General features: G+C 42.0%; 1 protein-coding gene across 1 annotated transcript in view; it reads right to left on the bottom strand.

Annotated features, from left to right (window-relative positions):
* The window catches only part of LOC131282439 (sodium-dependent nutrient amino acid transporter 1), a 41,970-nt gene that overhangs the window by 8,968 nt on the left and 7,366 nt on the right, over window positions 1-25,636 (bottom strand). The window lies entirely within an intron of this gene.

The raw sequence follows: 25,636 nt of genomic DNA, 5'->3' as shown, positions 1-25,636 counted from the left end.
TTATCTGTATCACATACACTCATTGTGGTGCTCTTCAAATTAAACAGTAGGATTCATTTCTATTATTATTATAGCTTCTGTTACATGTTTATGCACATGTACAAGAAAGTATTTTATTTGCATCGCTTAGGAAAAAATGGGAAAAAATGACACATCAATTAGTCAAATAAAATTAATAAGCACTGGTGGAAAGTGTGTGACTGTGACGGAAAAATAATATTTAGTTACATAAACAGTGACCGAAACCACATTTGCAGTAGTTTTATCTTAATGACCGGCCTTTTAATCGATCATCATGTATATTTTTTATCTGAATTGATGTTTTAGGAATATTAAAAATTTTAATTTCTTTTTTAACATTGCACAAATTAAAGAGTGTAGTGATTTCTAGCTTTGTTTGTCCTCACGCTATCACTCGGCCATGAATGACTCTAAACCAGAGGTCGGCATACCTTTCTTAAAAAGTACCAGATGATTAGAAACAAATCGAAACTATGATCTAATATTGTCAAAGTAGTACTCTTCTGAATGGAGTATCAAAATTCTGAAAAGTAAAGTTCCACAGGTAAAAGATAAAATATTTCAAATATTGTGATTAAACTTTTTTCAGCATTTTGATACTTATTTTCGTTGAATTTTGGTTTTGCTCTTTCAACATATAACAAGAACACCTCGTTTGACAATTTTGGGAAGTTTTCTTCATTTTTGGGAAGAAAACAACCATGAACCTGACACAAACCATGAACAAATCCGATGAAAATTGAGAGGTGATAAAATCAGTTTGCGTGCTGGATTTGGCCCGCGGGCCAGACTTTGCCGACCCCTGCTCTAAACCAATTAAAAACTAAGTGCCATATTACAAGAAAATAAATATGGCTTTTCCAATATTTTCCAATATTTAAAGGAAGTATGCGATTCCTTTATTTATTGAATGTGTCTCACCGAGGTGAGATAAGAACTTTAAGCCCCGTCAGTCGTTGAATAAGTTTCCATTGGAGTCGTTTCCATAAAGCACCGGCATCGAAGGTGGCAAAGCAGAATTATACAACCCACTGTCCCGGTTACTAAGCAACTCTATAGCAACAACAAGTAGGGGAAGTACTAATGTCCGTGGTGACAAATCTGCAATTGCGACCAGCGCAACAACAGGCTCAATTACTTCGTTTCGGTTTCGCTACTTCGACCGGGGAGAAACTGGTGGGAAATCGGATTCTTTCCTGCCATTTTCCCGGGCAGTTTCCCGGGAATGCCCGTCAGACGCCGGGGTACGTCATGCATCAGCTCCGGCCGGGCCGTCTTCCGCCCGTATGCATATCGGGATCAAAGTCGGCGGTGCGTGAAAAATGTTACAGCAGCCAACAATCTTTCCCATCCCGAATGATGTCGTCAGTGGTTGTTTGTGTCGCCGACAGGTGTGTGTACTGAGGCGTACATTCAAGCATCGGTCGACCGATACTGTTGCTGCTGATGATGATGATGATGATGTCCGGCGTGATGCAGAAGTAATAATTGGAAAGCGACTTTTCCGCGCCAACACACAAACACCCATCTCTTCCGCATTGTGGCGAATTTCTCTAGCATTGTTTCGGCTTCCACTGCAGCACGTCACCTAACGCCGTGTACTTTGCATACGACCACGAAACCACACAGTTCACCGATCGGAATAATGTAAACGTTTCCTACGCTCCCCCGAGTAGCTCCTTCGCCCATGAATGCGTTTGAGCCTCTTTGTAGGCGTCGAAAGTTGGCCTTCGCAAATCAAAGGAACGGCCGTAAGATGTTTCCGCGTTTTCGAAGCGTGGCATCAACCGTTTGTGTTTCCTGTTCTAATGCAAAAAGTGATGTCTCCCACGCGGCACTAACGTGCATTTTTCAATGACATCCGAAGGACACTTTCTGCCGGTAGTGCACCTTCCTCAGATCTCGAACCATACATTTCTTGGGTCGGATTGGCAGAATTAACATTCGACCATCGACGTGCGGAGAGAGCCTCATTTGCCATGGTGTGTGCGACATCAGCGAAGAAACACGAGAGCAAGTTGTCGAACGTGAACTTCGATGGCCTTTCCGGCGACTTCAGCGATTGTGGGCGACCAGCAGTCTTGCGGCGATCGTTTCGCATCCAATTGCTGGAAGACATTATTTGCCGGAATGCCCACAACGGGCTAGGCAGAAACTGGTTCCCGCTGATCGATTCATTCATCTCGGATCCGTGCACAAGTCGCTTGGTTGCGTCATCGAGCGGCATTGCTTTTGAGTGTTGTCCATTTGCCACAGTTGATGGACAATGGCGATGAAACATGCAATAAAACGGGAATTTATTTTCCACACATATTATTGTTAATGTATGTATTACTAATAAACGTGAGGTAAGCTTTTAAAAATAACCCAATGGAGGAAAGGTTCCCCAGAAACACATAGGTTCGATCCAAAGTAGATCAAGCGTTTTCAATAAATTATACAACTTAAATACAGTATGTCACATAAAAAATGCGAAAATATTCAATGCTTATTTTTGAATAGCTTTAAACGTCATTTTTAAAGTGGTCATATGTGTGCGTAATCATCTGGTAGTATACTCTGAGATGATGTAAACAAAAGAGTGATTCTCGAGGAATAAAGTTGGGAAAAATGTTCGCAAAGGAGATTGTATCTAGTTTACTGCTCGCCCAAAAGCACGTAAAATAAATTTTAAAGATTGCGGGATGTCACCTGCCTATCGTTTACTGTATCCAATGATCACTCCTTGATGGGCCACATCCTCGGAAGCCAGGAAGTGGCTATCCACGGTCTACTCGCACGCCGAAGGTCATCAGTTCAATGAGATGATAAGTGCGGCAAAATAGTAGCTTATCGCTCTTCGATAGACAATCGGACCCCGCCTGTCAAAGGTCCACGGTTAGTGCCGGATTTTTACCGGCCAAAACCCCCGACGTCTATTGGCCCCTGATTCCTCGCCTGGATCTAACCGGATGGCATTACTACAGGACGTAGCTTATCGCACTGGAAATTGGCTTAGGAAGCCGAAATCTACCATTCATTGGTTGATCAAGCATTACTTGAAATGTTCGTCCAGAGTCAGATTAGAGCGTCACCTTGTAACAGACCGAATCAAACAACTACGGCTGGAGTGTTCTCGAAACGTTTAGAGTCAACATTAAAATAAAAGAATACCATTATCATATTCTCTGATGAAAAAATTTTCATCATTGAATCCGTATCTAACACACTTACAGACAGGTTTACATTTTGAGGTTAATATGGGACACGTTCTGCCATGGATAAAAACCAACTTTGGAGCACAAAAACACGTCATTTTCCAATAGGACGGAGCACCGTGACGTTCTAGCCCCATTAATGGATCCCTGACAGCTTCAATTGCCAAGGCATGGATCTCGAAAGCTCATTCTTACATTGAGAAGGTATGCTGTCGATTCTGTTTCCGTCTGGAGAAGGTGATCGAGAAAAATGGTAGACCTATTTAGTAATGATTTAGTGAAATATTCATTAAAGGCTCCTCACGATTCCCTGATTAAAAGCACAATTTTTTTTATCATGTTGTATGAAACAAAAAAATATTTGAATCTAAGCTATTTTCGTATTTTTTTATGGGACATACTGTAATTGCTTTAAAGCTTGATAGCTATTCTCTACTACATGGACTTCTTTCATTTCAACACTATGTGAGAACTGCTACTCCTAAGAAAACAGTACTCCTCACTGAGTAATAAAAAATGATATATAGCCTCCAAGCCATTCAGGTGTAAAACTTATGGCAATGTAAATAATTTACCTCGACTACCGCTATTTACGACATTCTGCTGCAGCGCGGCATTCATATGGAATGAACGCGGCAAACCCCCAATGGTTTATGCTTCTTGAGGTCGTCGGGTTTTCGGTGGCCATTGTCCCACCGATGATGCAGTTTCGAACTGCCGAAATAAAAGCGCCTTTCGTAACATGCGGAACGAATCGTAAAGTTGGCGTTTGAAGTTTGTGATGCGACAAGAAACCCCCCCCCCCTCCCCCCGGAATGAAGTGGTTTTCTTTGTGGTTAATTTGTGTGTTTGCGTGGCAATAAGAAAGTTTCAATTACGGCCCATCATCATCCTCTTTTTTTTTTTTTTGAGAAGCCGCGCCATTGTAATTAAAATGTACTAAGATAGAAAACTATTAAAAAAGCTCCGGTCGACCAGTGCGGAAAGGTTCGGGTTGGTCGGGGCGGATTTTAAAGATTCCCTGGGAAACGGCAAGGCCGAGAAAAGGCCAGTTTCGGGCCTTGCGCCAGCCAATATGCGGTACCCGATGGGGCTCGTAAAAGAATCAAAATAAAAAAGAACCACAAAAACTGCTGTAATGTCTGCCAAAGTTATACTTCACTCCCCATCAATGGTCGAAAAGGCGGTGGCAGACTAATTTTAAACCCGTTCCGCAGGAAAGGGAGGTTATGGGTTCGAATCGGCGGGGGATGGATCGATGAGAACTGTTCCAATTTTTATTTTAACTCTTGTTGTTGTTGCATTTTCTTCTCCTCGTGATGCACTTTTTTTTGGTCAGTAATGATTTGGGCTTTACTTGTTGCGCTGTCGTGATGCCGGAGAGCTTAAGTGATGGCTATCAAATTTGGCACCGAAACAAGAACGAGAAAGTCAGTGTAGACTTTGTAAAAATTATAGCCAGGATGTGGATAACATTTACTTCAAATTAAACCAAAGGCTTAGCAACTATTTACCGAAAAGTTCCTTGCCTTTTGTTTGTTTTAGAGATTAGTGTTTCGCATCTGTGTTAAAATTACAAACAATTGGCAAAACTTTTACCACTTTCATTTTTTTTTCAAGCTGCCCAACATAGTTCATACAATTAAAAAACAAATGCACGGCGAAATCAAAAGTTGCAGTGAAACTTGCTAAGATATAAAAATAGAAGACTAAACAAAATCCAAACTCATCTTTGCACTAACAAACCCGAAAGCGATCAGCTTCCCATTTAAAAAGGCAATACACATCAATTAATTGTTCACATCCTCCGCTTTGCACAAACAACCAACCAACCGAGCCCCCTCTCTTCTATTGTTCATTGCAGTTTGGCACGGAAACTAAAGCAGAGCTGTGCTAAAGAAAGAGCAAACTTCCTCGGAGGGAAAAAAGGAGGAGATCTCAGACATTATCGTACCCTTTTTTTTAAATAATGAACAGTTAACGTTGAGTTTACTTTAATTATGTGGCGGTTTTGGCAAGGCCGCGCGCTTTCGTGACTTTCTTTTTTCTCCATCGTGCAAGCTCTTGCTTAAGAAGAAACCGAAGAAAAACAAAAAAAGAGCCAACAAGCCGGTTTCGGGCGGCGTTTTGCCAAGGTCTCAACTACCGGTTGTTGCTGGGTATTACTGTATTTTTCCCCCCGTTTTTTTTTCTCTCTCCAAGACGTACGGGAATGGGTAGATTCTGGTGGACAATGTGGACGTAAAATTAACTACAAAAAAAAAAACACTTAAATACACACGCACACACTGGGTACTGGGAGCAACTGAAGCCCGAACTGGCACAACATGAACCTGTCACTGCACGAAACACAACTATGTACCGAAAAATCTGCCTCCAATGCAACACACTCGATGCACTTGTTCTTTTGTCGTGGGTTAACTGGAGGACCTCCCCTCGGAGAGGGTGACCTTTTTCGCACCGGGAAGGCTGTGTGTGTGTGTGTGTGTAGAGTTTCCCTCCCTTCCTATTCTTCGACACACAGCGAGAGAAATTGCAAGATCACTTCAGTCCGCACGGCACACGGGAATTTTCTGTGAGAATCTCAAGGAAAACCTACACCACGGCCGGGTGAACTCAGGGTCGATGAATTTCCAAAACCTTGAACCACTTTCGGCGTATGATCACTTTGGTGACCGAAGCAGCGTGTGCCATACACATGTACCACCCGATCGACTTCTCCACCACCCCAAGGGGATGATGATGGTGATGATGGATGATGGCAACAAGCCTTTCGGTTCCACCTCATCGAACGCACGCCACGAAACTCCTTTTGCACGCACGCACCGCGCCCGAAAGCTGCCACCGAGCGGCGGAGTTTGGCCGATATGTTGCACCGTCCGGTTTCGAGCGAAGACTGAAGGCCGCCGCGCCTCGAACGCCCAACTCGGCACGCTCGGCACTTGCTCCTGCACCCTCGCATGGGTGGTGGGTGGCGTAGGGGGGGAGGGACAGCACAGCTGGCTTTTCCCCCCCGTGTGATTCAGAAATGCCAGAAACGCGAGAAGACTCGCGCAATTCAGAAGGAAGTGCGCGAACGAAAGCATCGTCGTGCTTTTCTCTCTCCATGTTTTCTCTCTCACACATTCGGGAGTTTGGGCGTTCCCGATGCACTTTGTGGGGTTGTAAGCTGAGAATGCATGTCAGCAGCGTCAGCAAGTGAAACGGACCGAGGGTGCGTAAGATGCAAGGAGGTCTAGGAGAAAAGCCTTCGCAGAACTCTTCGCACTTGTGTAGCTTTTGCGAGGAGATCGCAAGTATTGGGAAAATTTGAAAAATCTCTTCCTTGGCCCGGGAGGGGGGGGGGGGGGGGGGGAGAGAGAGTTTACGATCACATACATTTTCAAGGTGGGAAGTATGCGTTTACGTTCTGTTTGGCGATCAGTCGGTCAAAAACCACTAACAGCCTTTCCAAGATCATCGAAAGCATGAAGCAGAAAGTTTCGCATCGCGAAAGACGTCGAGGGACGTCGTCACCCGAACACAATCATGTCAAAGTGGCGCGGGGTGGCAGTGATCGTGGTGGGTGATCGTTGACGAGCCATAGGACAGCCGCACGCCACCCAACATTCACCGTGCGTCAAAGAACGGCACAACGCGGGGCAAAAGTAAACTTGAAAAGGGAAATGAAAACAGCGAAACCCATTTCCCAGCGGCAAGTGGGTCAGGTTTGGATGCGTTTATTATTTTGCCCCCCTCTCTCTCCACACCATCGCTTGCCACCTCTTTGGGAGCATATACTTTGTAACGTTTCCGCAAAGCTTCCGGCTTCGGGGTGGATTTATCATAATTTTAAGATGTTTATGTTGGGACAGGGGCGGCCCCGTTGTCGGGTGAGGAGGTGCGGATGTTTTAAAGCGTTACTTTGAAGCGTTGATCGCTCATTTTGATTCTAATTTGTCCCACTGAATTATTCCGCACCTGCAGGAAAATCGTTGGCGAATGAATTAAAATTCCAGCTGAATTGAATTTAATTGCTGCACCACAAATTAGCGCGATTATTTCCTCACACAGTTCTTTATCGATGCGAAAGTTGTAGCTTTTAATAATCGATAAAAATAAGGTCAAGCTCAAAATGCAATCTGTGACAACACTGGATAACAACACTTTGATATGGTATCAGATAAAGACAGTCATAAGGAAAGACATTCGATTTTCTTGCTTAGACATGTAGGATTTCTCTCTCCATTTAATAATCCTTTTCTGTGTCAGATTGAAAAACAAACATTAAAAATTGATTCATTTTGCATAGCAATCATTTATCTATGTATTGTACTTATGCTTCACTGGAAATTAAAAATGCATTACTTCAAGAAGTTACCAAAGTCACACGATTTATTATTATGTATATGAAAAAAAATACATAGAAAGATTAAACATGTTTACTCTCCTATGAAAAGAAAAAATAGTACAAAAAGATGGGTAAAGATAAAAAAGTTTAGAAAAGCATTTTTGGAAAGATAAAATGGTAACATGTAGTACAATGTTTAAAAAATATGGTTTAAAATGATTATTTGCAGAAAGAACAATAAATTATAAATACCTTAAAAGTTTCAGATATAAATTTTTGAAACTTTTAAACTTCAACAAAAACTGAATCAAATTATGTAAGACCTAATATTTCTCATAAATATAACTAATGCAAGTGTTAATGCATGACAGATCTTTCAGATTACAAACGGCTATTTCGATGTTAGTGCTGCATAGCTTACGAACGAAAAGATTTTTAAATCCCAAAGCTTTGTTTGTTTAGGTAAAACATGAGAATGATAATCCTGCATTAAATGTTACTCGCATGGCTTTCGTATACGATTGACGAAAAAAAAACAACAGACAGACATCTGTCCATCAGCGCCCACGGGGCACATATTTTCTTCTCATCTTCCGCCATATCTTGTTTCAGTCCCAATTGGTTTGTTTGTGTAGGCGTTGAGGGCTATTTGAGCCATTCTACGCGATCGTAACCGTACATCTTGGCGTCCAACACGACACCTACACATACACACACATGGTGCTCGAATCCGTTGCATTCTATTGTTCCGCGCGGTTCCTCGCCAATGGTCTTGCGTAGCGGTGGACATCGAGGCGAGGCTCCATCCACCCACCCGGTCCCCGATTAAGGGCGAGGGTTTCGTGCGGCAAGTCTTTCCGCTTCGATTAGTTCGTTCGAGGCGGTCGGTGCGAGGCAGGCCTTGCAGCATATACGTGTGAACCAATAGTAAAGTGTGTTTGCGGAGCCGTCGGCGTTGGTATTACCGCCGCCGCGATTCCGACGATTATTGACTACGTGTTTAGGAGACCTTTGCACAACGATGGTGTGTTGATATCGTCGACGGAGAGGATCAATTAGCACTGGAAAAAATGCAACGTGAGCGAAAGAACGCAACCGAAAGGATTTTCCACCGAGGCAGCAGTGCAAGTGCAATTGCAAGAACGATTTGCTGCACTTGGCCTAGAGTTGCGTGTCAAAAGAAGGACTTGATTTTATGCAACAGGCTTTGGGAGATGTTTAAATTCTGGAATTGTATGATAATTGTTCATTTCGATTTGATACTTTTATTGGTTTTTTATTATTTAGCCTGTTTATTAAACTATTTATGTTATAAACAGATTCTTCAAATTTTACTCTTTTTACCGATCACTGTCAATGTTTTTTGCCTGTTTGGTCCGTTTTTAGTCTTGAATTGTACAATAACAGCGGCGTACAAGAAATGTACGAGATGTCTTTTAAAAACATAGTTGAAGCGCCAAAAAATAGTCTGGACTGTTGGACACAGAAACAACGAATAATACAAAATGAACCACGTAAAAGCCTAATGTGGTTCTAACAACTTGTGTTTTTAAAATATCTTTCTATCCGGAAAGATAGAAACCGGATAAGATATGTTACAAATGGGACAAGATAGTTCCAAAATAATAAATAAACACGTCTCAATGAATAAAAAACCTTTCCATTTTTTCCAATAGAAGAAAAAGTATTGTTCTCTTAATGGGGAGTAGGAAAACGAAGATAGAAATTCGTATTAAAAATTATTAAGTTAACAAAAAAGTACAAAATGAAAAGATGAAAATGAAACTAACAAACGCTGTTAAAAATGACAATATTACCACAATCACCATAGCTGTACATTAAGAAAGGCGAATAAGATAATGCTGGTGTACGATAAACAAACAAATTAGGAACGGAAATGGAAAATAATAGGAAAAGCAGCAAAAGCCAAATAAAATGAAATCCCATCATTCTTGCGATATCTGGTGCTCGAAGCAAACTTAAAAACTCCATCACGCTGCGTTGCATAATCTTCATCGGGCATTCGGGTAGGATTTGTCAACCGCTCGCGACGTTGAGCCCTGCGAGTTTCGTAACGTACACTCTTCCGGTGTGGTTTCATTTTTTATTTTTATTTTATCCACTCCGTTCGGCCACTTTGGATCTCCCTTCGATATAAGATATTTGGAGCTGTGGTTGTTGTTTCGCTTCAAATTTGGTCCCCTGCTGGCGCGAGCCGGCAATCGATTGAATCTTTCGTCGGACAAATCGGAAATGGAAAACAACAAAACACTGGGATAGAAGCGAAAGAAAACTTTCTCCCATTTCTTGAGAGAGTTGTCTTTGAAATTTGTATAATCTGCCCATTAAAAGATGACCCAACCGGATCGATGGTGGCCGCGTTGGTGCATATTTTTGGGTGGGACGAGGGTTCGATATTGATTTTTAAGAGCGTTGGTGCACCGAAGGATACCAACACCGTTAACGTGCGTCCCGAATCCCACGACCCCGAGGTGTAGGTTTTATTACTTTATTGGGCTTATTTTCACTGTTCAACTTTTAGTGTGTGCTGCCGAGGGCCCCGTCAGTAGCGCCATGGCAATTGCTAAGTACTCCTGATGTGCACCTTTTCTTTTTCTTGCGCGCTGGCGACAGCTGTGTGAGACTTATTTAACTTTTATTCGTTGAATTGCACTCAAAATCGTTGCGAAGGGCAGCATTGGAGCTGCTGCGAGAGATTGCATCGCTTTATGACACCCATCCTTCATCCGTTGTTGGGGGCCTGCTCCCACGGTGAACCTTCTTAATGGCACACAGCTGGAGCACGCTCCACACACAGTAGAGGACTAGTCTTTCTTCTCTGGGAATAAGCGCAGCCGAGGTTGCGACTCGGATTCAACCTACAACCGTGGGCGTTCGTTTGTCGACCTGCTGGCGTCCCACAATGTATGGACGCTATGTAAAGTAATTCAATTATCTATCGAGATAGGGTATGCACAGGCGACACTGTGCACTAATGCTTCCCAATGGCAAAGGGCAACCTCTTCCAGAGGCTAGGATAGATGTCAGCAGTCGAGTTCATGTATGATGACTTTACTTTTATATTTTTCATTTACTTAATTGAGTAGGGCTGATGAGGTTGGTAGTTTGCGTTTTACCAGCCATTTCGCTACGAGCGGTTGGATTTACCTTAGCACTACCTACACCGGCAAAGTAAAACTGAGGAAACCCCCATCCAAACCACCAACGGCGCCGTTTATTGTACTCCTTTGTTTACGTTTAGTTTTTCCGGGCGCGAACGGGTTTGCGTGTCGGTGAAATTGAAATATCATAATGGTCAATCCGAATCCTCTCGAGAGGGAAAATTTCCCACCAACACACGTTTGATGGGAAGGAAAACCCCCCACTTACCACCCCAGGGTGGTAAGATAAAGTTTAATTTAATTTAGAAAACAGTTTTTCTTTTCAATCATCCAATCGGCCCTTCGGTCAACGTTGGTGGTTTGTTGCACGAAATTGTTATTGACGTGGGACGAGTATCGGACGAAGGAACTAGCGCTCCTTGTTTGTTTGTTATTGTTGTTTTATTGTTTACCTACCATAACCAAAAAAAAGGGGATGAAAAAGAAAATTATGGCAGGTTCGTGCTGATAATGTTGGCTCTTTTGGGGCCAAGGTAGGCAATATCGGTGGTAGAAATGGAAAGCACCCGTCCATCAAGTGCAACTGGAGATGACTATTGAAGCGTGCGTCTGTGCGTGCGTGCGTCTGTACGATTATTTCACACTTTCATTGAACCAATCGATGAGGCCGAGTTTGTAAACCCACCGACCGACAAACAAACCGAGAAGAAGGGCGGCGAGCACGGTTTTTGGGCAATCCAAGTTTTCCAACGCTTTTCTTTCGCGCACAAACTTTTCGGCAGACCCACAAAAAAAAGAATTACACCAAAATGAATTGGTACAAAGAAGCACACACACAAAATGGGTGTCTTTAGGTGTAGCGCCTTCTTTGCATCATTGGCACAGCTATTTCGCGGTTCGATTTGGCTTTAGACCCCGATTAGCCGCGACTGACAGGCTCGTCGTGGCAAAGGGGATGGCGGTGCGTTAAAGTTTACATTTCACCCAAACGCAGGAACGGGTGCTGCGATTGCGATGGAGATCGTCGCAACATTATTGGCCACACTACTAACGCAATGGAGGCACAACAGTTGGTTTATAAAAAGCAAACGAAAATCGGTGGGCGTTGGATGCTGTAAATGGATCACCAAAACAACCATCGCCCCATGTGAACGTGAAGATGTTTAAGGTAAAATGGATAGAAAGAAGAAGAATTTAGTTTCTAATTTTCGAACAAACGAAACGAAGAGTTATGTAAAAACAAGGTGTTACAAGGTTTGTCACTCTATGCCTCTTCCACCGAAGTGGAACTGTAAATCTTAAAACCTCTGTTTCAAATAGATACAAAACCAGGCGTCAGGTAGCGATTTGCATATCCGGGAAAACGTTAATCTGGTGAGAAAATGATAATGCTGAGTAACATCAATGACGTGAAATCCGCGCCATACTATCAAAGGGATGGGTAAAAAAAGTTATGATCATATTTCCCACACTTTTCGGAAGAATTAATACAATATGGTTTCAGGTACAACAATTGAAAATAAATTTGACAAAATACCTAGCAATACAATAACTGTAAAACTATGAAACGTCAAATTCTCATGTTAGTAAAGGGTCTAAAGATGCCAACAAATTAAATTTGATTTTTCTCAAATAAGAGACGTCAGATTTAAATCTATATTAAAAGATTAAAGTTTTGACTATGTTTCGACTAATTATGTATTCTAGAGGAATGAGATTTTTAGGAGCACTTTCCCATAGAATCGGGTCATTAGGATCCTCGCCGGTGAATGTGGCGTTTCACCATCAACAATACGATCACGCTTTATGGTAAAAGTTCTAAGGAAGCACAAACTTTGCATGCCCATTAAATCGTAATTATCCTGTGTAGATTGTTTTTTTTTCTTCTGAGTGTGTGTGTGTGTGTGTGTGTATAGTTCTGTTTTATTACATTTTCTCGTCGGTATGATTCTCGTCTACGAAGAACTTCGTTACGCCGGCCCTGCCCCGGAGGCGCAACCGGATGGCACAGCGAGAACAGGGCGCGAAAGCCGATTGCACGATAATGAAGCGAGCTCAACCAGATTCATTACGGAAAAGAAAAAGCAGGAACTAGTAGAACTTGCCCCGAGCATACGTCTGATGAATCTCGACCAAGAATGTGTGTGGCCGGTCCGGTTGGAGGCGGAGATAGTACCCACCCGCGGCAGGTTTAAATTACGTTGACCCATTTTACTGTGCAGTTTATTTTGTGTTTCCATTTTTTTACCACACCAAACGGTGCAGCAGACGCGATCTTTTGCTGGTCCACGCCCGGCACGTCCGGGAGGATTTCTGGCGCACCATAGAAACTATCTGCCGCCTGAGAGGCAATGATCCGAAAGCGGAAGTTTTATTCAAATCAACCTAACCAACAAAGAACACCTCCCCCTTGCCAGCTTTTTTTGCTAGCTGCTCCAAGCTCCAGCCGATTACAGACGCCACCGGAGAAAGCTTCGCGCACCAAGATTCCCATGTTCGTTTGTTACTGTTCGGGGAAGGAAAGTTTCCTCCCTTTTGGTACGGGTCGTTTGCGCGAACAGGTCGCGTGTCAAAAGTTAATTCATTTTTAATCTTCGCTTCCCTTTAACAGACCCATGATTTAGTATAAACGTTTGATTATTTTGTATAATAAGATTAATAGCAAAGCAAGGGTCGTCCTGTCCTATCAGGATTTCTGTAGTACATAACGGGTTTCTCAATGGTATATCATTATTATTTTGATCTATCTATAGATCTATTCTGGAGTAAAGTCGAGAGAACAAAAAGTTCGTATTTTCTATCGTTACATCGAACATTTTTTGAACATCATTGGGATAAATAAAAAATAACTATAAAGAATAACGACTTCGGGTCGAATAAGATACGTATATTTAAAATCCGAAAATAAATATAGCAAAGTTTTGCTAAGCATTCGATTATGATTTTATTATACTTTACATATCATATAAGAATCAATAAAATCAAAGGCATTAATAAAATTGACAACCCGTTACATAAATTCGATAAAAAATGCACGACGCGAAAGGGTCACTAAAGAACACAATTCTTTTGAAGTAATTGGTTACCTCAAATACCATAAGGATTGAATATCATTCTACTTTTATCGAATCCTTTTTATCATTGACTAAAAAACAACCTCGAATATGCATGTTCAAAGTGCATTTCATAGAGAAACCTGCATTAGTTTCTGGGATTGATTTGTATTTCAAATATGACTGAACTGCGCCTGAATGTAGACTACGGCATGTTATAGTGTACCTACGTGAAGCAGCAATTCAGGGGCAATTCCGTGCAATTCACCACGAACGGTTTTCAAATATTTAAATAACATAAAGAGCCATTCGAAAATAGTGTATAATAAATTATAATACGCACAAAATAATACAGTATTACAAATTTGTGAATATATTATAATGAAGCAAACAACCCCCATTGATTTGTTCATTTTAAATGAAGGGAACGGAGCAAAATGAGTTAGCAACCAGATGAGAAAATGTAACGACATGTTCGGTTTTTTAAAGTGTTTTGATTTCATGCGATTTACACATGAAATAAGTAGTTTAAAAATGCATACCAAACATTTTACACCAACGGAAAATAATAAGTTAAACAGAACTTTTCCAGTACATAACGTTTCTCGTTGATCAATGCATTGTTCACTCATTCTCTCTGTAATGGTATGGCGAACGAATTGAGAGTGAGTTCCAGAGGTCTCGAGAGATCGCATGCATCTGGCTTCCAAGAAACATGCTCCAACATGCTCCAACATTGAACGCTCATCTCTCCGGAGCATGTTGAGAACAGGTTATTTATTTCAAACGGACGCCACCGGCAGAGCAACAAACAGCAACGTTCGAGGTCTGTTAGTGGAGCCGATACACTATGCCGCCTCGGCAGTGAGCATGGTTTTGTTTAGGTTTCCTGTTTTGTTTTGATTTCGCTGATTCGCGACGACGTACCCCCCTCCGTCGCCACGTGAGGAGATAAACGGGATGGCGAGGGCGACGCCGCTGTTCCGCATATTTATGCTTCTCTTGCTCCCGCCGGGCACGCTGGGACGAAATTGCCGAAAATTCCGGTTTTTCCCGCGTCGGCCGTCTTCCCCCGTGACGTAACGAAGCCTAACAAGCGGATCGACTCATCGGTCGCCCGTATGGACGGATGGCGAGCTTTAGTTGATGCATCGATTACTCGTTTTCATTGCGGATGCTAGTTAAGTTGGTGAGTTCGATGAAATCATGCTTGATTTCATTTTTTTTGCTCCGAAAACGTTTTGCCAGCTCATCCGGGGAGACTGTCGGAAGCGAGTTCCTTGATCGTGACTTTGGCACGACGGTTTCGCGAATGCGTCGACGACTTATTTTATCAGGATGCTTTGCCACGAAACTTGATTAATCATCAGGCGACCCTTTGAATGACCCTTTGCCGAATGACGTCAGGTTGGGAGGAGCAGGTATTTTTCGAAAACGTTAATTCTGTCCGTATAACCTAATCATTTCCGCGCTGAAACGAGTTGCAGAATAAATATTTAAAAACAAACCATTAGTCAGGTTACATGACATCATGAAAATATACTTCCTCGACGCGCTCGCAACCAACAGAACCCGACCGGGCTGCAGTCGTGATCAAAGATGTGCACTTTATCACTGTGGCAGTGCAAACAACTAACCCTTAATTGCCGTATTCATAAACTTCGGCATTACGGCGTCCTTATACCTGGGACAGGGGCCACAGTCTTGGAAGAAGCGCTGGCGAAGGGAACCAAAAAGTGCGCGCAAAAGCCATTAGAAATTGCCTAATTGAAAACCGGGCAGACTCCGGAACGATAGTCTCGGCGGCATCGCATTAGCTTTTTGATAATGAGCCATGGTGTGAGTGCCCTACTTTGAACTTGTCTGCTGACTCGCCGGAAAAGACAAATAAACCTAAGGGAGGACCGGACGGAAGCAATGATAAAGCAGTCTGCAAATGTGTTATTATTTAGCTCAAGTGGAATTGATTTGACTCGGTGGACTGTTTGGTATGGTTTCAATTTTCGGGTTTAGCTTGGAAAATCAAACGCATCGCATTCGAAAATAAATATCCTCCTTTAATTAAACAGCACTTGGCAACCGTCGGAGGGCCCGGCTGCTGGCAGACGGCTTTTTGTGTAATGTTCAAGCGTGTTATCCTACACCGATCGAACCGATTTTCGATATTCATGTTTGCAAAAACCGTCAAAAACCCGGTAGAAAAATGCCAAGCTACCGAAATAGAAGCAAAGGCACCCGGGGGTTCGTGGAAAATGTGGCACTTGGAAAACATTTGCTTGCATTCTAAAATATAAATTTGGAGCGGGAAGGCCCTCAGCAAACAGAGTTTATTTGGCACCGACGCCTACACACCTCTCTGGGGCCAAAGTTTTGAGAAGGATCATTGCCGGCCCAGGCTTCAAAGCATCGCGTGGCGGCGCAGCTATGGAGGATGCCGATGCTTGTAATAATTTGTGACAGACGTGTAAAAATAAACCTCTGGTCCATTTTCCTTTGTAAAGAGATCGTTTCCCCGGTTGAAGCTGGCAGGGTTGGGCAAAAGGCGCACGGCGGAGGGTTGTGTACGAGGATATTACTTTTTTGAATGAAAAGTTTTGTTTTTGATATTATTTTAAACTCGTTAATTTTTACGTCAACGCTCTCTGCACCGGCGCAAGGTTTATTTGGTGTCCTTCGACGGAAACCACAAAGAGTACTGGAGGGTGGCGCGAAGAACACGAAGAAGACACCATCATCTCGTTGGATCGTTCTTCCACAGAACGGCGTAGGTGCTCGTCACAAGCCGCACGAAAGGCCCAGATTTGATTACATAGAAATCCATCGGGACACGGACAAACACCGCATCGCCGGAGATTGAAATATTTTTGATTCTCTTCCAACGAAAAATATAAGCTAACGACGGCGAAGGATGTACAACCCACCAAGGACCGACCCCGGTACCATCAATCATCATTGGGGAGGTGTTTGGACGACACCAGAATGTGCCATTGAGTTGTCCTTGTGGGTTTTAAATCTACGTTTGAATTATTAAATTTTCAGCGAGCTTTATCAAACGGTTTTTGCGTTTTATTAAAACCATTAAACATTTACATTTCTTCTTTTGTTCTCCGCAATTATGGTGTCGTATTGTGGCGCGTTAAATGAGAAGTAAGAAGGCTTTACGAGTATTTATAATTTAAACAAAAGTTGAAACAATTGCCAAATTTGCTAGTGTGTAACCAGTTATTTTGATTGTTTTATATAACAATACTTCTTCATCTACATTTGCTGAACGAATTATATAGTTTAATTTGCTAGATTGATATGACTTCAAAACTCTATTCTAGTACTAACAAGGCTTTGCTTCAACATTTTTGTTTTATTTTTAATAGTTCTTTCATATTGTTTCGTGACTAATATAGTGGTAAGCAAAAATAAAATTTAATATAATAAATGAAAAATGTTTAAAAGTAGATGCTGCTCGCAGTAATAAGTTTCAACTGACGGGAACGAAGGGATTGACAGAGAAAAGTCTCTCGGGTAACAACACCTCTTCTTTTCGAAACAATAATTGATCGTTAATGTTTTTTCCAAGAAGTTTTTTGATATTTGTATCACAAATTTAACGTATACGGAAATTGTCAAAAAGAAAACCATGTTTCTAAGCCCGTTTAGAAACAAAAAGAGTGTTTAGTACGAATTATGTTTATTGGTAGCAGGTAGTGGTACTCTGAAGGTATTAAATATGGTAAAAAATGCAACAAATTACAACAAATCTCAGTAGAATCCTGAGATGTTGCAACAACATCAAGAACAAGAACAACATTCTTCATCTTGGACCAACGTGTTGTACGACGGTGCATCTGTATTAAATATTTTTAACACTTAAAGTTTTTTTGGTTGACACCCTTTTGTTCACCTACACAGTATTTTTTCGTTTTAAAAAATTCGAAAATCGACCCAAATTCGTTTCAACTGAATCTGCCAATCACAGTGATTTGATATGTGTCATTCGAATGCCAATTTAATTTCAGTTCAAATTGTTTTTTATGTTGCAGCGAGAGGATGACAAAAACGAGCTGAGACGCTTTTCCAAAGATCGATTCGCTGGCAGCAAACCTACATCTACTAGCCTGTGTACACACACACCGCACAGCAGCAAAAGCAGATAATCAAAGTAATGTCTAATTTATCCATCAATCAAAAACTAGATCAGATCACAGCCCGTCCGCATATGGTAGCGAAATCTGATCTGGATTTTCCCTCGCCGCAAGTAGTGTGTATGGCCGTAGTAACCGTGTTTCCTGTGGTGGTCAGTGGGTCTCACACGACCGCAAACCGTAGAAAGTGAGGAAATGTGCGACGAACGCGTGCGCTGTTTGTGGCACAACAACGAGCACTAAAAGGCAGGCGAAGAACAAAACCATCGTCCGTGTTTGACACCCACCCAGGGGAGAAAATGGGGATGCAGCAAACAAACACCCGGCGTGGCAAAAAAGTTAAACAAACACATTCGCGCATACGCAGCATACTTCTTGCCGCAAAATGCAAGGTGCAGTGCTTGGGAGTGCAGTGGCGTAGCCAGCGCGCCGGCCAACATCACCATCCGAATGGACAAGCACAACACGATCAACTACCCCCTCGAGGGGTCCAGAAACATGTTTCGTTTAAATTGTTCGACTTCTTCATCGTGTTTCGATATGATACGGTGCGTACGACGGAGATAATAACCGCACGGAATTGAAATGCACGAAAAGCCGATGATGCCGCTGGAAAAGAAAGTGAACCACCCCCTCCACTCCAACCCTTCTCCTCACCACCACTTGTACAATTAATCAATGGACGCAAAAAAAAGAAGACACCTTAAGCAAACTCGAACACACTTGCATGATATGATTGACCGGTCAAAACGAGGACACTTCGAGGCGGCGGGCGAGATACGTGGGCGCATTTTTGGTGGGCGTTATCGCGGGGAGGGAGGCCTTATGATCACCATTTCCCGGGTCATAAGCATATAATTCTCTTTCACTCTTCCTCCCACACATCGCCGTTAATTTGTGCCGTAATGGTAAACCGATATCGCGGTCGAATTTCGGTCTGGAAACAAATCATCTTTACGCAAACCGAAAGTGTACCTTTACAGAGTGGTACTCCCACAACACGCCGACTCCCGATGAGTGGATCGGCCGTATGTTTGGCGGCAAGAAAGACCCCAAGTGCCAACTTTTTGTTGTTGTTTTTCCTCTTCGATGGAAGAAATTTTTCGCAACCCACCGATAAAAGCAGTCGGCCGTCCTCGAAACGGAGAGCCCCGAAAATAAAAAAACCACACGCTTCCGTCTTTCGACTCACCGGCTCTCGTTCGCGGTTGTTTTATTTTTCTGTTTTTGCTGTTTTGTTACTTGATTGTAGGTACACAATTACTCCTCCTGTCAAGTGTGATACAATCGGACACGCTGTTTGGGGGGCGGTAATGGAGAAGATGAGTAATAGACGCCCGCCACAGTTTCCAATCGAGGAACCGAATGTCTATAGACAGCTGCGTCGGGCAGAAGAATTATGTTTTACGAAATTTCGACTACTGGGTTCGATTGACGTGTTTCGTTTGATCGACCGTGACGAAACGAGCCTTACTGGGAGGACAGGGGGTTCAATTACACTGCTGGTATATTACGGCTCTATGTATAAAACATATTAGTGTAGTGGAAAATAATGTTCATTGCAGCTACAATACTTTGGTCATTTGCATGTATTATATTTTTTGAAAGAATTTCGCAATGTAAAAATTATCCAAAACAATATTCCAACATTTATCCTAACAACCCTAATGTCTTATGCTATACTATGTGGCCATTACTTCATGTTCACTTCAATCAATTTTGTCACATCACTGCCATTTTCTGACCTATAAACATGTGTTTATTACTAGTTTTCTTTTCTTGCGATTACTCAAAAAACAACTTTGATAATTTTATCGATTCAAAATAGATAATATCTAAGTCAATGGAGAATTATGAACCGGAATGAGTATTCCATTTTCATATTTCATTTCATTTCAATTAAATTGAATTTAAATTGCATTCCTTCAACAAGGAATTTATGACTCTGTAAAATTAGTTTAGAAAAATTCTCCATAGCTACTCGAATTTCTGCATATTAATGAACCAAATTTGTAGAAATGGAAGCAGTATACAAAATTAAGATCATGTATCATGTATGTAATGCAATTTGGATATTTAAGAATCTATTACAAATCATAACAAGATTCATAATTATTGAATTTGAACGAATCTCCGATCAAGGTATCGCCGCGTATTGTCACATTTTTCCCTACCAGTACAATACATTTCAGTTATATTTCAGTAATATTTCATTGAAATCAATTGAATGGAATTGAATTGAATTTAAATTGCAATCTTTCTACAGAGGATTAATAATTCTGTCATATTAGTTTAGAAAGATTCTCCTTAGTTACACGAGTTTCTGCATACTAATGCATCAATTTGTAGAAGATTAAGCAGTGCACAAAAACGCAATCATGTTTGCATGATTTTTGAACGATGCAATACGAAGATTTAAGAATCTATGACGAATCATTAAACGAAGTTTTAAAATATGTGGAAATTCATCTATTTTTGAAGTTGGAGGAAAAGCCGATCCATGAAGCAGTTCGATAGAATCTTCGATCAAGGTATCGCGTATTATCACATTTTTTCCCTACTAAATACATTTAGTTTGTATTTTGTTCTTTCACTTTAAAGTCAATGATACAAAAAGTAATTTCTTTTCTAGCCGCACTATGCTCCTTAACCTTGGATTAAATATAGCTATTTTATTTAGCTAATCTTATCAACGGTAGAAAAACAAAAACGACTGAAACAAAGCGATTCATTGTTGAGCACAGGATAAAAAAAAAACTAATCAGCGAAAGTAAACGCTGTCGGCTCAAGTAGCTTGTAATACATTTTTCCACCGCTCAGCACACCGAAGGAACGCTGAAGTTGAAAGTAGTTTTGACGTGCGCACGACTACGCAGCGGAGGCCGCTGATTGTGCCGGAGGGCAGAGGAGGAGGAGTCCGTGAGGCAAACGAGTGCCTTCGGGGTGAGCAGTTTTTTTTTTATCTTGTTTATTATACTTTTCCGCAGATAACGCACCTCGAGTGGTGTGTCTGCTGTCGTCGCCACCCGCCGACGGTACAACCCCACCCGCGCCGTGTCGCCAACGAGTGCGATTCAGCGTCTTGGAATGACACCAGGAATGTGTCGGAGCACATTGTTGGCGGGGTTTTGAAAAAAACGACCCTCTTAGTAGTTGAACAATTTGTTTGGAGTTTACAGAATGGTTTTACATGATAACGTATCAATCGAACGGAAATCACAATATTCTACTGTTTTGTCAATTTCAACAAACGACAAACGGATGGGTTCTTTTAATGGGCATTGGTCGTGCGATTTGGAGCAAACCAATAAATCTCTTGCTTTCTTCCGGACTCGAACAACCCCACTGCCCTTCGCGAGAATGCTTTCTAGAGCAGGGGAGGTGATGAAAAACCCTTCCCTTGGGTAAAACAAAAACCGACGATTGGTCAATCATTGCATTAAAAAAAAAACTCCATCAACACTTTCCTTGGTTGGGGTTAATTTCGAAAAAGGAAGAGCAAATTTTCCAATTTCACCTGGCTTTTCTTTCGCTTTTGATAATAGTGCCACCAGGGGGTGAGGGTGCGCTCGCTCGGGAAAAGGGCCACCCTCGAGGGCGGGCTAAGTATTATTAATGATTTGATGTTTACATTGGAAGATTATCTACGAGGGCGGATGGGAACTGCGGGCGAAGGGATGCCGGTGCTGGGTGTTGGGCCCGAACAAAAATGGATGGAATGAATTTTCATTGCGGCTTTTAGCAGTTAAAAAAAAAACGCACAATGCCCGATGACCGATGAGTCGCATGGGTCAAGAGTGGCGTCGAACAAAGGAGGCAAGCAGAAAAATAAATTAAAACAATTCCAAACGAAATGGAGAGGTAAGGCAATTGGAGAGGCAGAAGAGGGAGAGAGATGAAAAACGTCGAAGTCGAAACTGTTCGTGGCACCTGCCCTAGAATCCGAGATGAGTTAAGGTTTTTCTTCTGTACCGAGGGCGGCGCATCATCATTATGCTCTGGGAACTGTTAGGAAAGTCGAAGCATGGAAATTATCGCGAATGTGGGCTACCGATTGGGTGGCGGTTGGTGAGGTTGGAGGAGATGAATGGGTGATTTTGGCCCAGAAGCAGCAGCCGATTCTCCCACAGTCGGCCCCCCTCACAACAATGCAGCACCCCGAATGCACTCTCCCTTTCGGCGCCTTCGGGGTGGGGGTTGGTTTTTGTTTTGGGTTTTCTTTTTACCTTCTACACAGCCCGGTATTGTTTTTCCCACCAAAACCGCAACAATGACGGAGAGAGGAGGTGCCGCGCCGCCGGGACGGTGAAGAGCTTGGTTGGTTTTTGGTTTTTCCAAGTAGGTTTCATGAGCCAGAAAATTGCTGATACTGTAAATTGACACCTCGGCCGAATGGAGGAAAAACCGACAGTTGCGTTAGGATTGTGTTTTCTGTATAAGTTTTTTTTCAGTTTTCCGTACGAGTGCACTCTCCGGGCCGTGTACATGTATCGGTGAGCTGCTGCCCCACAAATGACGCCATCGGCACACGCGACCTCCTCCCCCCGTCGCGGTTTGTGGTTCGTGCCGGAGGCTCGATGATGCTGGGTGGCTTGGAAATCCGATATGCCGTCAATTTGCATGCAGAAAAGCTTAATAACTTAATACGTATGGGCCTAAATGATTTCCATAACTAAGCAAGCGCAAGCCGAACGTTTAGTATTGTGCCAATGTTTTTTTCCGATGAATTTGTTTGTTATTGAACTGGTTAGATTTCAAGATCTCATCGTTCCGTTTCCCTTTCTTGAACTCATTAGCGAAGATGTTTAAATAATTGATAGGTCGTCGCTATGACCTCGTTCTTGATATCATTATTGTCAAACCTTTGGTTCTATTATTCTTGATTTAGTAATGGAATATTAGCTAAATTAGGAAAAGCTGAGCCCTTTGCATAATTGAGAAACCAAAAAGTAATACATCTTGAAAGGACAAATTTGAAGAAATGATGTATATTTATCTCCCTTATCTAGGTTTCTACCCAAAGCACTAGAATTTAAGTGAAAACATTGTGCACGAGCTGCATTCTACGCCAATTTAAAGTTACTTATATTTGGTTCTTTACACAAATATGTTATTTATTTTATTTATTTATTATGATATTACGGGCGTAGCTGTATTGTTAAAGCCAACATGCTTGAACTGACTTTTTTTGTTCTTTAAACAAATATGTGTCTGAGTATTTTTTTTTCTTAACAGTTTAATCCATGAAACCAGCATGGAATTTCTGTTGCATTTCCATTCTGTTGAATTATTTTGAGTAGTGTAAAGTATTTTAAACTCGCTTTCATGTACACGGATTCGTTGACCTAAATTTACTTGTTTTGATTTTGAATAATTCTAGCAAAAAGATTGGTTTGGCGGAGGTTTGTTCACTCACGTTTTTTATATTTAAATAAATATTTAATGTGATGAATTAGTGTATCACAAATGATGTTATTAGTTATAGCAATGACATAATTTAACAAAAAAAAATCAATATTTTTACTTTGACGTATTTTCAATTCGCCTTCATGTACACGGATTTGTTGACCTTTTTATCACATCCCAATTCAACCTAAATTTATAGATTTTCTTGTTTTGATTATAAATAATCCTTGCAAAAAGAGTAATGTGGCGTAGGGTTGTTTTCTCACGTTTTTGCCATTTGGTGTGTAAATAAATGTTGCATGTGATAAATTAGTGCATCACAGATGATGTCATAACTTTCGCTCCTCTCTATATGACGGTTTATTGCCTCTGCTCTGAGATAAACTTAAGTACTTCAGTGCTTACAAGGCAAATCACAAACCAACCCGGCCACCTTCAGAAATCTGAGGATATCGATCAAGGTTTATCTTTAGCTTCAGCTTTCTTCACCCTTTCCAGCTTGACAATTCCCTCGGCAATGCTGCGGTGTTGTATTTAACCGCAAAAACCGTAAAAAAAACACCACCAGCCTGTTATGCATCGGACGCCATTGGGGCCTGGGGCTTCTTCGTGCCGGACTGCATCAAGTGCACCATTTACAGAAATAGTACAACTTGGTAACGGCTTAAACGGGACAAAAACAAATCCCAACTGGTGAAAAAGGTTGTACGATTAAGGGTAAAATGCTTGGGGTAGCGACGCCTGTCCGGGCTGTGTTTCGCAAAGCTTTTGCCATAAATCATTGCGCGGGGGCGCATATCAGAGGAAAGAGCGCGAAAAAGCGTCGCTTTCCTTTCCCAAATTTATTGCTTACCGCATCGCATCGTGAAGCAAGCGGCACTTGAGCGTTTAATACATTCTATCGCCGGGCAGCGGGTTCTAAACTCCTGCCCGCCCGATGTTATGCCACGGGGCACGCAAACCCGATAGCCGAGAGTCTTATCGTCCGGTCGGGACACGTACTGCGTCGTAGCGCGGAACGGGAGACACGATTTTCTTCGCGCTGCACAGCTGGAAAAGTGTGTGGAACAAAGGGCGCGCACATCCAGCTCGCAAGGAATGTTACACTCGTCGATCATCTTGCCGTATGCAAGATCCCCATTCCCATGCGAGAACTCAATCGAACGGTCCTCCTGCTGTCACAAGCGGGGAAAAGCAGCAGCAACTTCGGGGTGATTTACTTTTGCAACACTGCACACACCACCCCCGACGACAACTGTGGCCGAGGAGTGCGGCCAGCAGTGGCAGTTTGGGTCTTTTATGGGTCGTCACGACTCGTTAGCGCACCACGGCTGCACCACCGGGGCGGAACAAACGGATACCGTTTTCGAATTGGAAATGCTTGCTAATTAATCTTCCTTTAAACGAGCCACGTTCTGTCAATTCGGCACGCAACTTGTCAGCTTTCGGGCGGTTTATTCGTACGATCATCTTTACCGATCAACCGTGCTTCGCCGGTGAAGGCTTTAGAAAAAGGTTATTTCGGTCTAATTATCAACCCCATTTGATGGTAGATGCTAGTGATGTGCGTACTGAGTAAGAATTAATGATCGAGTTGAATCATACTAATGAATGATTGATTTAAATCTTAACGGATAGTTTTTGGTACTCCTTTTTTAACTGAATTGTTAACAGGAATTCGAATCCCAAAAAAGTGAATGTGCGAGTAAAAGAGTAGCTAGTCGTCAGAGAAATTCGAATCTCAAGTAGAGAATCCCAAGTAAGGATTCGAATCCCAAGAGTGAGTAAAAAAATTGCTAGTCGCCATAGAGAGTTGAATCTCAAACTGGGATTGGAATCACAAATTGGGATTTAAATCACAAATTGGGATTAGAATAACAAATTGGGATTAGAATCCCAAACTGGAACTCTTTTACTCTTTTTTTTTCATCCTTATTTGGAATTCGAATCTCTATTTGGGATTGGCATTTCTATGACGACTAGCAAACTCTTTTACTCACTCATTCACTTTTTTGGGATTCGAATTCGATTCATCGTGATGTTTGTTCACTCTGATTCAAATCTTTAAAAAGAGTTGCTATTCTCATCATTAGTAGATATCACCCCATCACGGTTGTCCCAGAAAATCTTTTCCTAAAGCTACAGTTCAGCAAAAACAACGACCGTGTTTCGTATGCTTGCAATTAACTTAAGAACGTGTTACATCATTGCGAAACCGACCACTGGGGAACAGTGTTTTATTGTGGAAAGATTGTTTTATTTATACACACAAACGGTACACCTACAGCGCGTCCCGTTATGCCGCCACATCGGGTGGTTGTAAACTATTAGAACCAACTTCTTCGCCCTTTCTTAGGATGGTTTTAAT

Source organism: Anopheles ziemanni, chromosome 2, assembly GCF_943734765.1.
Source record: "Anopheles ziemanni chromosome 2, idAnoZiCoDA_A2_x.2, whole genome shotgun sequence".
Taxonomy (NCBI): domain Eukaryota; kingdom Metazoa; phylum Arthropoda; class Insecta; order Diptera; family Culicidae; genus Anopheles; species Anopheles ziemanni.
Note: the sequence above shows the minus strand (reverse complement) of the source record. Positions and strands in the feature narration are given on the sequence as shown.